Source organism: Abramis brama (genome assembly GCF_963993115.1).
Source record: "Abramis brama genome assembly, chromosome: 4".
NCBI classification, from domain to species: domain Eukaryota; kingdom Metazoa; phylum Chordata; class Actinopteri; order Cypriniformes; family Leuciscidae; genus Abramis; species Abramis brama.
In genome coordinates this window covers 40,693,052-40,705,683 of record NC_139966.1, presented here as the reverse complement: position 1 = coordinate 40,705,683, position 12,632 = coordinate 40,693,052, and the positions used below count along the sequence as shown (strand labels likewise).

At 37.0% G+C, this 12,632-nt stretch overlaps 1 protein-coding gene across 3 annotated transcripts in view; it reads right to left on the bottom strand.

Moving 5' to 3' along the window:
* ppfia2 (PTPRF interacting protein alpha 2) overlaps positions 1–8,613 on the bottom strand; it is a 160,956-nt gene extending 152,343 nt beyond the window's left edge. For 2 of the 3 annotated variants that reach the window (XM_084112386.1, XM_084112387.1), the window contains exon 1: positions 8,416–8,592. The gene's annotated coding sequence lies outside the window, so the exon portion shown is untranslated. Of the gene's footprint in view, positions 1–8,415 lie in introns of all 3 variants that reach the window. The other variant, XM_084112385.1, reaches the window with a different exon arrangement.
* Positions 8,614–12,632: the final 4,019 nt, after the last annotated feature.

Sequence of the window (12,632 nt, the reverse complement as noted above, 5' to 3'; positions counted from 1 at the left end):
TGTTTCAAGAGTACCGCAAGAATATCCAGATACAACGGAGAGAAGTGAGTGAGGAGAGAGACAAAGGAACTGGAAAAGAAGCAACGTCTCAATGCCATATGCCAATCAATAAATGATTCATGTGGGACAGAGTCTGGGACTCCCTCTCAATCACTGCACAAACACACACACACATACCTGCACACTTATCTGGCTACAGTGGGGGGGAAAAGACCTAGATTTATTTTCACACAATACTGACACATTGAGTCACACTCAGAGAGTGACGTCAGAGACTGCTGTTCCAGTCCACTTTTAGACACGCACTTGCGAACTTCCCTAAGCACTTCCCCTCAGGGGAATCCCTGCCGCCATTTTGAAGTGTGTACCACTTCGTGAAGTGGACGAGGAAAGTTTATATGGACAGACCCTTGTTCCCTCGATTTTTACTGAGGGAGCGAGTCTACTTCATATGTACACTTCAGGCATGTCCTGCATGTCCCACAATGCAGTACGACTGTGACGTCACCACCCCAACAAACAACTCTATGATATATTAATTATATATTTTTTAATGTAAAACAACCCAAACACAGCTATATACATTTGGATGCTGCATTAAACAAATTCTAAAAGGGAAATTTGTTTTTAATAATAAATCAAGTCCATAGCTGATTCCAAGTGATCAAGGGCTTAGGACGTTCCAATTCAGCCCATTTCAGTTTCCGCCAGTAGTGGGCACTCGTGCAACGTAAGCAATGACGCACATCCGAGTGAACGAGATGGAGGGAACTTAGCGAGTGAAGGGCATGACAATTTTGGACTGGAACGCAGCCCTAGACTGGATGTGCCAGCTTACAAACCACCTCTTACGTCAGTGAGCACAACCATGAGCAAGTCAACAGTTTACTGAACAACTTGCATGGCTCTGTGTTGTGTTCACACAGAATCATATATGACACATCCATGATTTATCAACTATTTTGGATTGGATTTTTGCTTTGATTTTTATTTTTGATGTTTGATATAACAGATGAAATTAAATATGTCTCGTTCTTGTTTTTTAGTCAGCTGGCATTTTCTCAAGCTAACATCTCAGCATATTACAGCAGTTGTTGCTCCAATGAGACTTTGTATATAGAATAGAATAGAATAGAATAGAATAGAATAGAATAGAATAGAATAGAATAGAATAGAATAGAATGTTTTCTTCCTCAAGTGTGTCAAAAAATGTGATGGGAGAAAATGGCAAGATACAGGCAAAAGGTCATGAGGAGGAGCCTCTACGTCACTGTTATTGGCTAATTATCCTGTCAATTACATAATGCTCTTCTATCATGTTAATTCACAAGTGTTTTTTCATTTAGCTGACATTTTGAAAGTTAATCTCTCAGCATATTGCTAGCTGATTAGCTTGTTAGCTTAGCCTATATACCTGTTTATGCACCTGTTAAATTACACACTTTAAACACATTTATACATTTATTATTATTATTATTTTTTATTATACCTTTATTTAACCAGGAGGTCCCATTGAGATTCAGAATCTCTTTTACAAGAGAGACCTGGCCAAGGTAGCAGCCAAATCACAACAAATGCATACATAACAAACACCAAATTACATTTTCACGATAAAAGAAGTACAAAATGTTAAAAATAAAAATATAAAACACAATGAGACTCTTAAGAAAAACAAGAACATGTCTCCATCACAACACTCTTTATAGTAGTTTTAAATTCATTTATGGACATAAGGGTTTCTAACTTTAGCTCTTTTTGTAGATTATTCCACCCCCAAGGTGCTAAATAAGAAAAAGCAGTTTTTCCCAATTCGGTTGTAACTCGTGGCACCTTAAAAAGCAACCACTTTGAGGAGCGTAGCTGATAGGTACCAGAGCAAACAGAGAGGAGGTTACAGAGGTACAGTGGAAATTTGCCAAGTATAGCTTTATAAATAAAGATATACCAGTGCTGTTGTCTACGAATTTTAAGTGATGTCCAACCAACTAAATCATAAAGAATGCAGTGATGGGTAAGGGACTTTGTATTTGTTATGAATCGTAGTGATGCATGGTAAACTGAATCAACATGACGCAGGATGGAAAATGCAGCATGCATGTACAATATATCTCCATAATCAATTACAGGCAGAAAAGTAGCTTCCACAAGTTTCTTCTTAGCACTAAAAGTAAAGCAAGATTTGTTTCTGTAATAGAAGCCGAGCTTGACTTTAAGTTTCTTAACTAAAGCAGTAATATGTTCATTGAAGGAAAGCTTATCATCTATCCATATCCCCAAGTACTTGTATGAAGACACTCTCTCAATTGAGTTCCCATCTAATGACAAAAGGCCACAATTGTCGAGTAGCTGTGCTCGAGCTTTTGAGAAGACCATAAACTTTGTTTTCTGTGTATTTAAAACCAGTTTTAGACTCAATAATGTGTATTGCAATGCCTGAAATGCAGTCTGAAGTTCCTGCACTGCTACTGAAATGGTGGAAGCCTGGGTGTAAACCACTGTATCATCGCGTATAAATGTAATTTGGCTTGAACATCTCTATCCAAATCATTTATAAAAATTGAAAACAGAATGGGTCCTAAGATTGATCCTTGAGGGACACCTTTAGTTATCTCAAGAAAATCAGATTTATAACCTTCAGCATAAACACATTGAGTACGATCTACCAAATAATTCTGGAACCATGCAACAGCCTTCTCACTTAAACCAACTGAACGTAGTTTGGTCAATAACAATCCAATCCAATTTTTGTTTAATCAATAATTACAAACAACTACCGCTTGAAAACAGGCAGAGCCAGTTGTTTGACACAGACGGCACAAGCAACATCGACCACATGTGATACAACAAAATTGAGGAAATTGTAACTTTATGCAATTGCGTAGTGACTTAATAAGGTGACTAGACTACCAATGGGTGTGTAGGCACTGGAGCTCACATTATCTATTTCCTGTGAGATACTGAAATTGAGTTTATTTGACTGTTTTATATGTCTTCACATATAAAAGACACAAAGACTGTAAAGAAAACAACTACTTCTCAAAAAATCTTTTGGGGAAGATTGTTGAGTGTTTTGTGACTAATATTTACAAATGAAACCAAGAGTTTGCATTTATGCCCTTTTATAGCGAGCATGGGTAAAGGAAAAATCAATGAAAAAAATAAATATGTCCTGACAAATTTATCCTTATTCTCCATCACTCTACTAGTCTATCAGTGATTTTCATTTAAAATATTTTGACATTTACAGTGCCCCTATTATGCTATTTTAAAGTTTCCTAATGTTGTTTTGGAGTCTCCTACAACAGGTTTACATGCATCAAAGGTCAAAAACCTGTTTAATTTCCTCATAATATACATTTGCACATCACCACATTTTCAATGATTCTCAAACGACTCGTCAGATGAATCAATCTCTCGAAATCCCGCCTTTCCGCGAGCTACTCTGCTCTGATTGGCCAGACAGCTCAGTCTGTTGTGATTGGTTTACCACGTACAGCACGCGTCGAAAACAAAAACGCCCATTGCCATAACAACGTCAGCTGTCCTGAGGCTTCCTACACTTTAAACTAAACACAGTAACGAACAATGACGTCATTTTTACCATATCAATGCGAGCGCGAGTCCGATGATGAAACACTGGAAGAACTAGTTATTCAACCCGAACCTCCATCGCAAGGACGACTCGAGCAGGACTCAGTGTTTCTCAGTGATACGCTACTCAGTTTGGTACATTATGAGATGTTGCAACTGTAATTCCAGCATTAACAAGTGCATGTCCATCAACAAACTGATTATTTTACTTGTACTAATTTATTTACCAAGTATTTTTGTAATATATTGCGGTGAACACGTGGAAACTGTATCAATAACAGTGCATGTATGCAATGTATATATTAGCCGAGCTCTAGCGTGAATGACTGATGTAACATGAACGTTGGTAAAACAAATCTTGCTCCATGCTTAATCTTTCCTCAAAGTAGTGAGAATGACAGACAATCTGCATTTATAGACAGGTATAGGTAATAGTGGCCCACAACTGATCAGCAGAAGTATTTCAGTAAGACAGAAATAAGCTGAGATAGTCAGTTAGCAGGAGACCTACACAATATAAAACTCAAAACTAAGTATTTTGAACACCATCTTTCAAGAGCAAGCGGTTTGCGAATCCTGCATTGAACTCCGAGATTTGAGAAGCAGTCGTCAGTGAAATAAAGGGAACACAGCAAAAGTTTAGGATTATACTTCTGTTGTATCATGGTAAAGATGAATTTTCACCACTGATTCGTCACATGCTCGTCCTTTGGCAGTGAAAAAAAAAACTGGCTTTACCTTCACATTGTAGAGCACAGTGTCTTCTCGACATGATGCTATCCAGCATCCACAGGAATCAGCTGCAGGTTTCAGCTGCAAGGTTCAAGTTTTCCCTGGTGTCTGCGCGCACAATAAGTGGGTGGGCAATATGCTAATGTTTCGTCTTGACGTCACAACGAAACAGCTTATGACTCGTTTGAAAAACAATTCGACTCTTACTTTTGAAAGACAATTAACTTTATATACGGTGCACTTTCAGATTTAAAACTTTGCAGGATGTTTTCATTCACTTAGAGTTACACACTACATGAAAGGTCATTTTCAAAAATCCATAATAGGGGCACTTTAATAGCATTTTGAGAAGCAGAAATTGTTGCAAGTTCTCTGTAGCATCAAACTGTCTCACTTTTTTCTCCATTGTCCATTTTGCAGAAAATGTCAGTCGCTGAAATTTATTTGTACATTCCTACATGCTAGTAAATAAATATTAATGAAAAATTATGAATGAAGCTTGAATGAATGAAACTGAACCAAAAAAAACGAATCAAAAGCAAACGCATGTCCCCTTTAGACATGTATCCTGTTGACTATAAGTAACGTTAAACCCGCATGTCAACTAACTTACATTAGGGTATTAGTTCAGTATTAGTAGATTGTTAGGGGTACGGTTAGGGTTAGTAGAATAAGGGGTTAGTAGAATAAGTTGATATACTTGCAAAGTGACTTATAGTCAGTAGAATGTCTGTTTTGAGACCACAAGTTTTAGCAGACATTAAGCAGTCTAATACTCTAATGAGAGTTAGTTGACATGTAACCATTACTTATAGTCAACAGAATGTCTAAAGGGAACCATCAAAATAAAGTGTTACCGGAAACAGCAGGAAGAAAGGAAAGGAAAAAAGAAAGAATGACGCAGCAGGATTGGAAGAGGGGAAGAGAAAAGCCATTACAGCATCTTAAGAGAAGAAGACTCCCATCTATATTTCATAACACAAAACAGCCCCTAACATCAGACATCAGCAGTGAGGCTGGCACGACTTCAAAACTTGATCCAGAGTTCAACTTCTGCCTACAAGATACATATTGGTATTCAATGAACATAAATGGAATGCAATGACCCTTTTGGGCATTGATTGCTTTATGATATTTTACTTCTGATCCAACAAGGACAGTGGCAATGTTTGTATATTGCTCAAGGCCAAAGGATCAATGTTGGGACCTCAGACAGGAATTACACAACATTTTGGTTAAATAAAGGTGTTTAAATCCATTCTGCAGATTTTTGCCATAATATATTTTGCTGATCAAGCCCTTCATGATTAGTTAATGAGCAAACAGAGTCAAATAATCCAATAATGGACTGTACCAAGTTGCAAGTAGGGGATTTGTAAACAGTGGTGGTCCAAGCATGTGGGCTGGACTGAATAAATGAACAAAGGAATGTGGATTATTGACTGCTAACACATCACTGCTCACATTTTAACAAAAGGTCAAGGGCACGGAATATTTAGAGGATAGTTGGCATATCCTGCACTGAAATGTAATGCAGATGGGCACAAACCCAAGACTTCTCAATGGCCCATTGGGTGTGAGAGTGCTCTACACTGTATTTTAAACCCACATTTCAATCAGAGTATTGAGTGGAGAGCAAGGCAATGCCCAGAGTAAAAGCCCCAATGATGACAACAAGAGCGATCATATTCCACACACACTGTCTTGAATGAATGGATGGCTGTGGGGGGAGGGAGAGAGAAAGAGAGGTACAGCGTGCGAGGAAAGGGAGGGCTGAGGTGAGTGAGTTCAATGAAATCTGTGGATTTTTGTGGTGATACAAGAATATACCGCATATAACCAACCACACAAATGATGATATAATGTTGCGTTTGATATACATTGCGGTCCAACAGTCTGAGTGAAGAGTAGTGCTACTATTTAGATTTTCTTAATTTAATGCAAATGCTTTTATTATATTATCAGCATATAGTTGAATTGAAATTTTAATGCAAACTTAATTTAATGAGAAAACATACATGAATTTTAAAATGTCTTGGTGTGTATTTGGTATGTGCTTGTAGCTTTACAGCATGAACTGCACAAGTTTATTCACATGGTCAAATTTACTTTAATTTGACTTTTGTAATTTTAAACATTTCTTATTTATTTTATGTCATTACTTTTATTTATTAAATATAATTTAAATATATGAAGTAGTGCAGGGCAACAATTAATCGCAATTAATCGCATCCAAAGTAAAAGTTTGTGTTTACATAATATATGTGTGTGTACTGTGTATAATTATTTTGTGTATATATATATATATATATATATATATATATATATATATATATATATATATATATATAAATACACACATACATGTATATATTTAAGAAAAATGTGTATAATTATTTTGTATATATACACACGCATGTATATATTTAATAAAAATGTGTATAATTATTTTGTATATATACACACACATGCATGTATATATTTAAGAAAAATTAGTTATCTATATATAAAAAAATTATATTTATATATAATATAAATTGTGTATAAATATATATTAAATTCTTAAATCTTATACATATACATTTCTTAAATATATACATGCATATGTGTGTATTTATATATACATAATAATTATACACAGTACACACACATATATTATGTAAACACAAACTTTTATTTTGGATGCGATTAATCTTGCCCAAAATAGATTAAAAAATATATATATTTCCAGGTTTTCAACGGCGTTTCAGACTAGTTATCTTAAACGTTTCTCATTTATTATGCCATTATATTAAATATTTTAATTTTAATATTATATTTACATGGTTTTGTTTATTTCGAGATTAGAATTAGATTTTAAATCCCTGATTTTGAATGCTAGTCTCAGACTGGACGCCACTGTATTTTTTACTGATATAACCTTTAATCAACCCGCACACATTCAGTGGTGTGAAAAATATCTTTTCCACCACACACCCCCTTGCCAAGGTCATACAAACCAGCTGTACATTTGATAAAATACAGCGAAAAATGGCTGAGGCAGACTTTACACACCAGCACAACCAACAGGGTCAGTGGGACACGGAGGCCGTCTATTCTCAGCCTGTCTGTCTACAGTACAGACCATTAGAGGCCATGATTCTCCATCCATACTACCCAGTTGCTTCCACGTTAAATGTTTAGTGTCCGCAAAGTGGCAATTTTGAAAGCAGACTAGACTTCTGAAAGAAGTACTGTGTGATTGGTTCTATATCCATCATTTTTTTGGACTTGAACTTTAAGGAATATTCTGTGGTTAATACAAGATATTTTATAAAAAATGCACTGAACAGTCACACACTTCCTTTAATAGACATGATGTGATGCCATGACAATTTTAGCACAATCTGGCAAGGTGACAGTAAATAAATTGTGTAATATCACAATTAAATGTGTTGATTAACCCTTCCAATTTCAATAAAAGCTTCATGCTGTAATAATTCAAACATTGTTTGATTGTACAGCCAAGCATTTGTACATTAGAGCATCACGTTCACATTCACTCAGTCCAGCAGCACATGTGAATAAGGTCCATTACAGCCGGACCACAGGCGAGCGGGAGATGCAAGAACAATTCCCATGACATTCCCAGTACACCTTCCAAGCCTGCATGTTATAGTGATCTCATCTCTTTCAAAACAGCCTTTTCCGCTGCTGTGACTCTAATTGGAGAGAATCCTCAACCATTGTCTCAAGCGCATTACATCATGCCTGTCTTTGCCTCTCTCTCTCTCCCTCCCTCCTCTCTCTCTTTTCTTTTCTCTCTGTCAGTGTCTTCCATTGATCTATACAGCTTTTCCCTGTATGAGATATGAAAGATTATCATCAGTTCAACAGAACATACTTGCATTCATTCATTAATTCATTCATGCATTCATTCATTCATTGATCTCTGTTACTACAGCAAAACCTCTCACATCTGTTGGAAGTTTCCTGTCACTAAACGGGCATTTCCAAATCACCTTGAGAATGGTGCACAAAGAATATTGCATGTACACATAAGTCAGACACAATTACTGTTGTGTTGTACTGTGCATGCTGTTTTATACTCACTGTTCACTATGCAATATCAATGACAGCTGCAATCTAAGCGCGAGCGCACAGCTGCTCCAATCATCCGATTCACTACAAGGAAGCTTCACTGGCCAAAATCAGCACTGGTCCGGAGAAACCCGCATGAATATCCACCGCTGGCATCCTCAGAAACCTGATACTGTCCCGTATATCGATGACATTTTGATTTCCAGATATGACCATTAGTAATAAAATGGCACGTTAAGGATTCAGCGGCGAGAGCAGCGGTGGTTGGTAGAGACCATTGTTCAAGAAAAGAGGGGGAGTTCGCTTCTGTCTTAAAGTTGCAGCTTTCCAACGAATAGTAGGATCTCCGTTCGTTTCCATATTTACGTAAGCACAGTGTTTTGTGTATTTTATTTAACATTTAGGAACACTTAAAACATTTAGAAAACATCGTCTTAATTATGTTACCCGAATCCACCATGACATAACTCCATAAAAATAACTGATAAACATAAAACACCTATGCAAACACTGCAAAAGTGAATGTTTCAGTGCGTGTTTGCACCAACTAGGCTACTGTTGGACAAAAAGCGAAAACCACAGAACCAAATGTTGTAAAGATTCTCGATGGCAGAGGCGAAATGATAGACAAACGAAGTCGTTCAGTGACTCTTACTGCAGATTACATCGTTAAGTCAGTAGGTGGCGATAAGCGATCACTGTTTATTATGAGTCATTTTTTAATCGTTCGAACTTCGACGATTCATCAAACTAACGACATGCAACTCGGTATGCAGATCCTTGTTCATGCCATTGCGACGGATAGCTGAAGCTCAAAATTTACATGGATACACATATTTCTGTTGTTTTTTATAAATGTTATAAAATCCTCAAGTCCTTCTCTAATGGCTGACAAATATATGACTTGATACTTTTAGTCAGAATTCATTGATGAATAAAAAGTTAAAAAGAACAACATTTATTCAAAATAGAAATCTTTTAACAATATAAATGTTCCTTTTTTATCAATTTAACACATCCTTGCTGAAAAAAGAATGAATTTTATTTTTTTATTAATAAATTACTGACCCCAAACTTTTGAACGGTAGTGTATATTGTTACAAAAGGTTTCTATTTTAAATAGACCAAAAAAAAAACACTTTGGAAGATTTAGTTTGTTTGACTAAAATCCACATCTGAGACCAAGAACTGGCATTTACGCCTTTGCAGTGAGTATGGGGAACATAAAACCAATATACAAAATATGGAACAAATGTACTGACTGTACCTTCTCGCTTTACTAGTCCCTGTGATTTTAAAAATATATATTTTGACATTTAGTTGTATATTGTAGAAAATAAATATTTTTGTATGCTTAAAAAACTGCAAATGTTATAAGTTCTCCATATAGCATCAAACTGCCTTAATAATTTTAGTCCACTTTGCATAAAATGTCATTTGAAGAAATTTATAAGCACACAGTCTCTTGATAAAATGTGGCTCCAGGGAGCACTACACCACAGATCATAAAGCACCACAGAGTAATGAACAATTAAGCAAAATATGTTAAGTTAGGAATGACTATAGAAGGAAACAGACCTGGTGCAGCTAGAATGTCCCTCCTTTTTTGGACAGATGTTCTTTATGGACAGATGTTAGAGACTATAGAGATGCAGTGTGTGCAGTGTCACTCCCGCAGGGAAGACCTTAGGCTGGCGGGCTTGTCGCTGTCCATGGTGCTGCTCCAGTGAGGAGCCAAGCACTGCTGTCCACGGTCATAACAGTGAGCTGAGCCTAAATAAGAGCCGACAACCAAACATAAACCTGGGCATTTCAGTCATGTTTAAAATAAAAACATGTTTATCCTTTCCTAGTTTAATATGCCAAAACATCTATAATCCAATCACAAGTAGATTCCTCAAAGAGTGTAAACACTGCGTTTACATGGACTCTAATAATCCGATTGTAATCGGACTAGTAGCAAAGTGGTATTTGTGCAGTGAAAATTGGCTGATGTAACCTAAGTGAGTAGGATCTTGGATAATGATAACCAATAGCTTTTTAATAGCTATTAATATCCCATTGCGCAAACATGTTACATTAAGGGAAGTAAAATGGGTTGTGAAAGCCATTTCATGTTGACTTCAAATGTTCCCTATAGGAACCAAGTGATCATGGTTGTGATGAGCTGAACTCTTGTGGCAAGGGACGAACTCGTTAGAGAGAGAGAGAGAGAGAGAGGGAGAGGGAGAGAGAGAGAGAGAGAGAGAGAGAGAGAGCTGTCACTGAGGTGCGCTGCATCAACAACACTATTGTACTTCTCTCTTGAGTCACTGGAAATAAATAGATCACATGATATCTTTACACATACTGTAGTAATTCCCTCTTGTAAGGATAATATCATCTCATGTAGTAACTTGATGTAAATGGCTTCACATTTTTTATTTTATATCTGTACATATATTTTGTACAAATAAACAAAAATAAACTACCTTTGAAAAAATGTTCAGTGATTTGAGTGACTAAAATCCACAGCTGAGGCAGAGAGGGGGAAAAACAAAGTTAGAAGGACGGACAGATATATAGATAAGATTTTGTAAGTTTGACAGTAAAGACATTTATAATGTCACAAAAGATTTCAAAGAATCAGTTTCCACAAAAATATTAAGCAGCACAAATGTTTTTAACATTAAAAATAATCAAATATGTCGTTAATAATAATGTTTCTTGAGCAGCAAATCAGCATATTAGAATGATTTCTGAAGGATCATGTGACACTGAAGACTGGAGTAATGATGCTGAAAATTCAGCTTTGTCATCAGGAATAAAATTTCACAATATTACTGTTCTTACTGTATTTCTGATCAAATAAATGCAGCCTTGGCGAGTGTACATTCACCGGCAACCTTTTTTTAGGTGCACCTTGCTAGAATGGTGATGGACCTCATTTTGCCTTCAGAACTGCCTTAATTCTTGGTGGCAAAGATTCAACAAGGTGCTGGAAACATTCCACAGAGGTTTTGGTCCATATTGACATGATAGCATCACATTGCTGCAGATTTGTCGGCTGCACATCCATGACATGAATCTCCTGTTCCACATCCCAAAAGTGCTTTGATTGAGATCTGGTGACTGTGGAGGCCATTTGAGTATAGTGAACTCATTGTCATGTTCAAGAAAGATGATTTGAGCCTTGTGAGCTTCCTGCTGGAAGTAGCCATCAGAAGATGGTACACTGTGGTCATAAAGGGATGGACATGGTCAGCAACAATACTCAGGTAGGCTGTGGCATTGAAAAGATGTTCAGTTGGGACGAAGGGGCTCAAAGTGTGCCAAGAAAATATCCCTCAATCCATTACACCACCATCAGCAGCCTGAACCATTGGATCCATGCTTTCATGTTGTTTATGGCAAATTCTGATGCTATCATCTGAATGGCGCAGCAGAAATCGAGACGCATCAGACCAGGCAACGTTTTTCCAATCTCCTATTGTCCAATTTTGGTGTCCCGTGTGAATTCCAGCCTCAGTTTCTTGTTCTTAGCTGACAGGACTGACACCCACACGGTGTGTCTTCTGCTGCTGTAGCTCATCTGCTTCAAGGTTTGACACGTTGTGCATTCAGAGATGCTCTTCTGCAGACCTCGGTTGGAACGAGTGCTTATTTGAGGTACTGTTGCCTTTCTATCAGCTCAAACCAGTCTGGCCATTCTCCTCTGGCATCAACCAGGCATTTTCACCCACAGAACTGCTGCTCACTGGATATTTTATATTTATATTTTTAAACTCTGAAGATGGTTGTGAGTGAAAATCCCAGTAGATCAGCAGTTTCTGAAATACTCAGACCAGCCCATCTGGCACCAACAACCATGCCACGTTCAAAGTTCAAAGTTTCCTTTCTTCCCTATTCCGGTTGCATAAACTGCTCAGACTAGTCTTACAAGTTAGTCATAGACTGGTCATAACTTTAAGTCAGTTACATAAAAAGGTAGATTGGTCTAATTTGAATCCGAAAAGTAAGTCTGATTAGGCGTAATAAGCTTCTAGTTGGTCAAACTAGTTCTTACTGTAACAGTCACAGTTAGCGACTGTGTTAACAAGTTAGCGACTATGTTTATGCAACTGACCCCAGCTGATACTCAGTGTGAACTTCAGAAGATCCTCTTGACCATGACTGCATCGGAAACTGCATACTTCCCTACTATATAGTAAGTGAAAAACAGTAGTACAAAAGAAGTATGTCCGAATTCA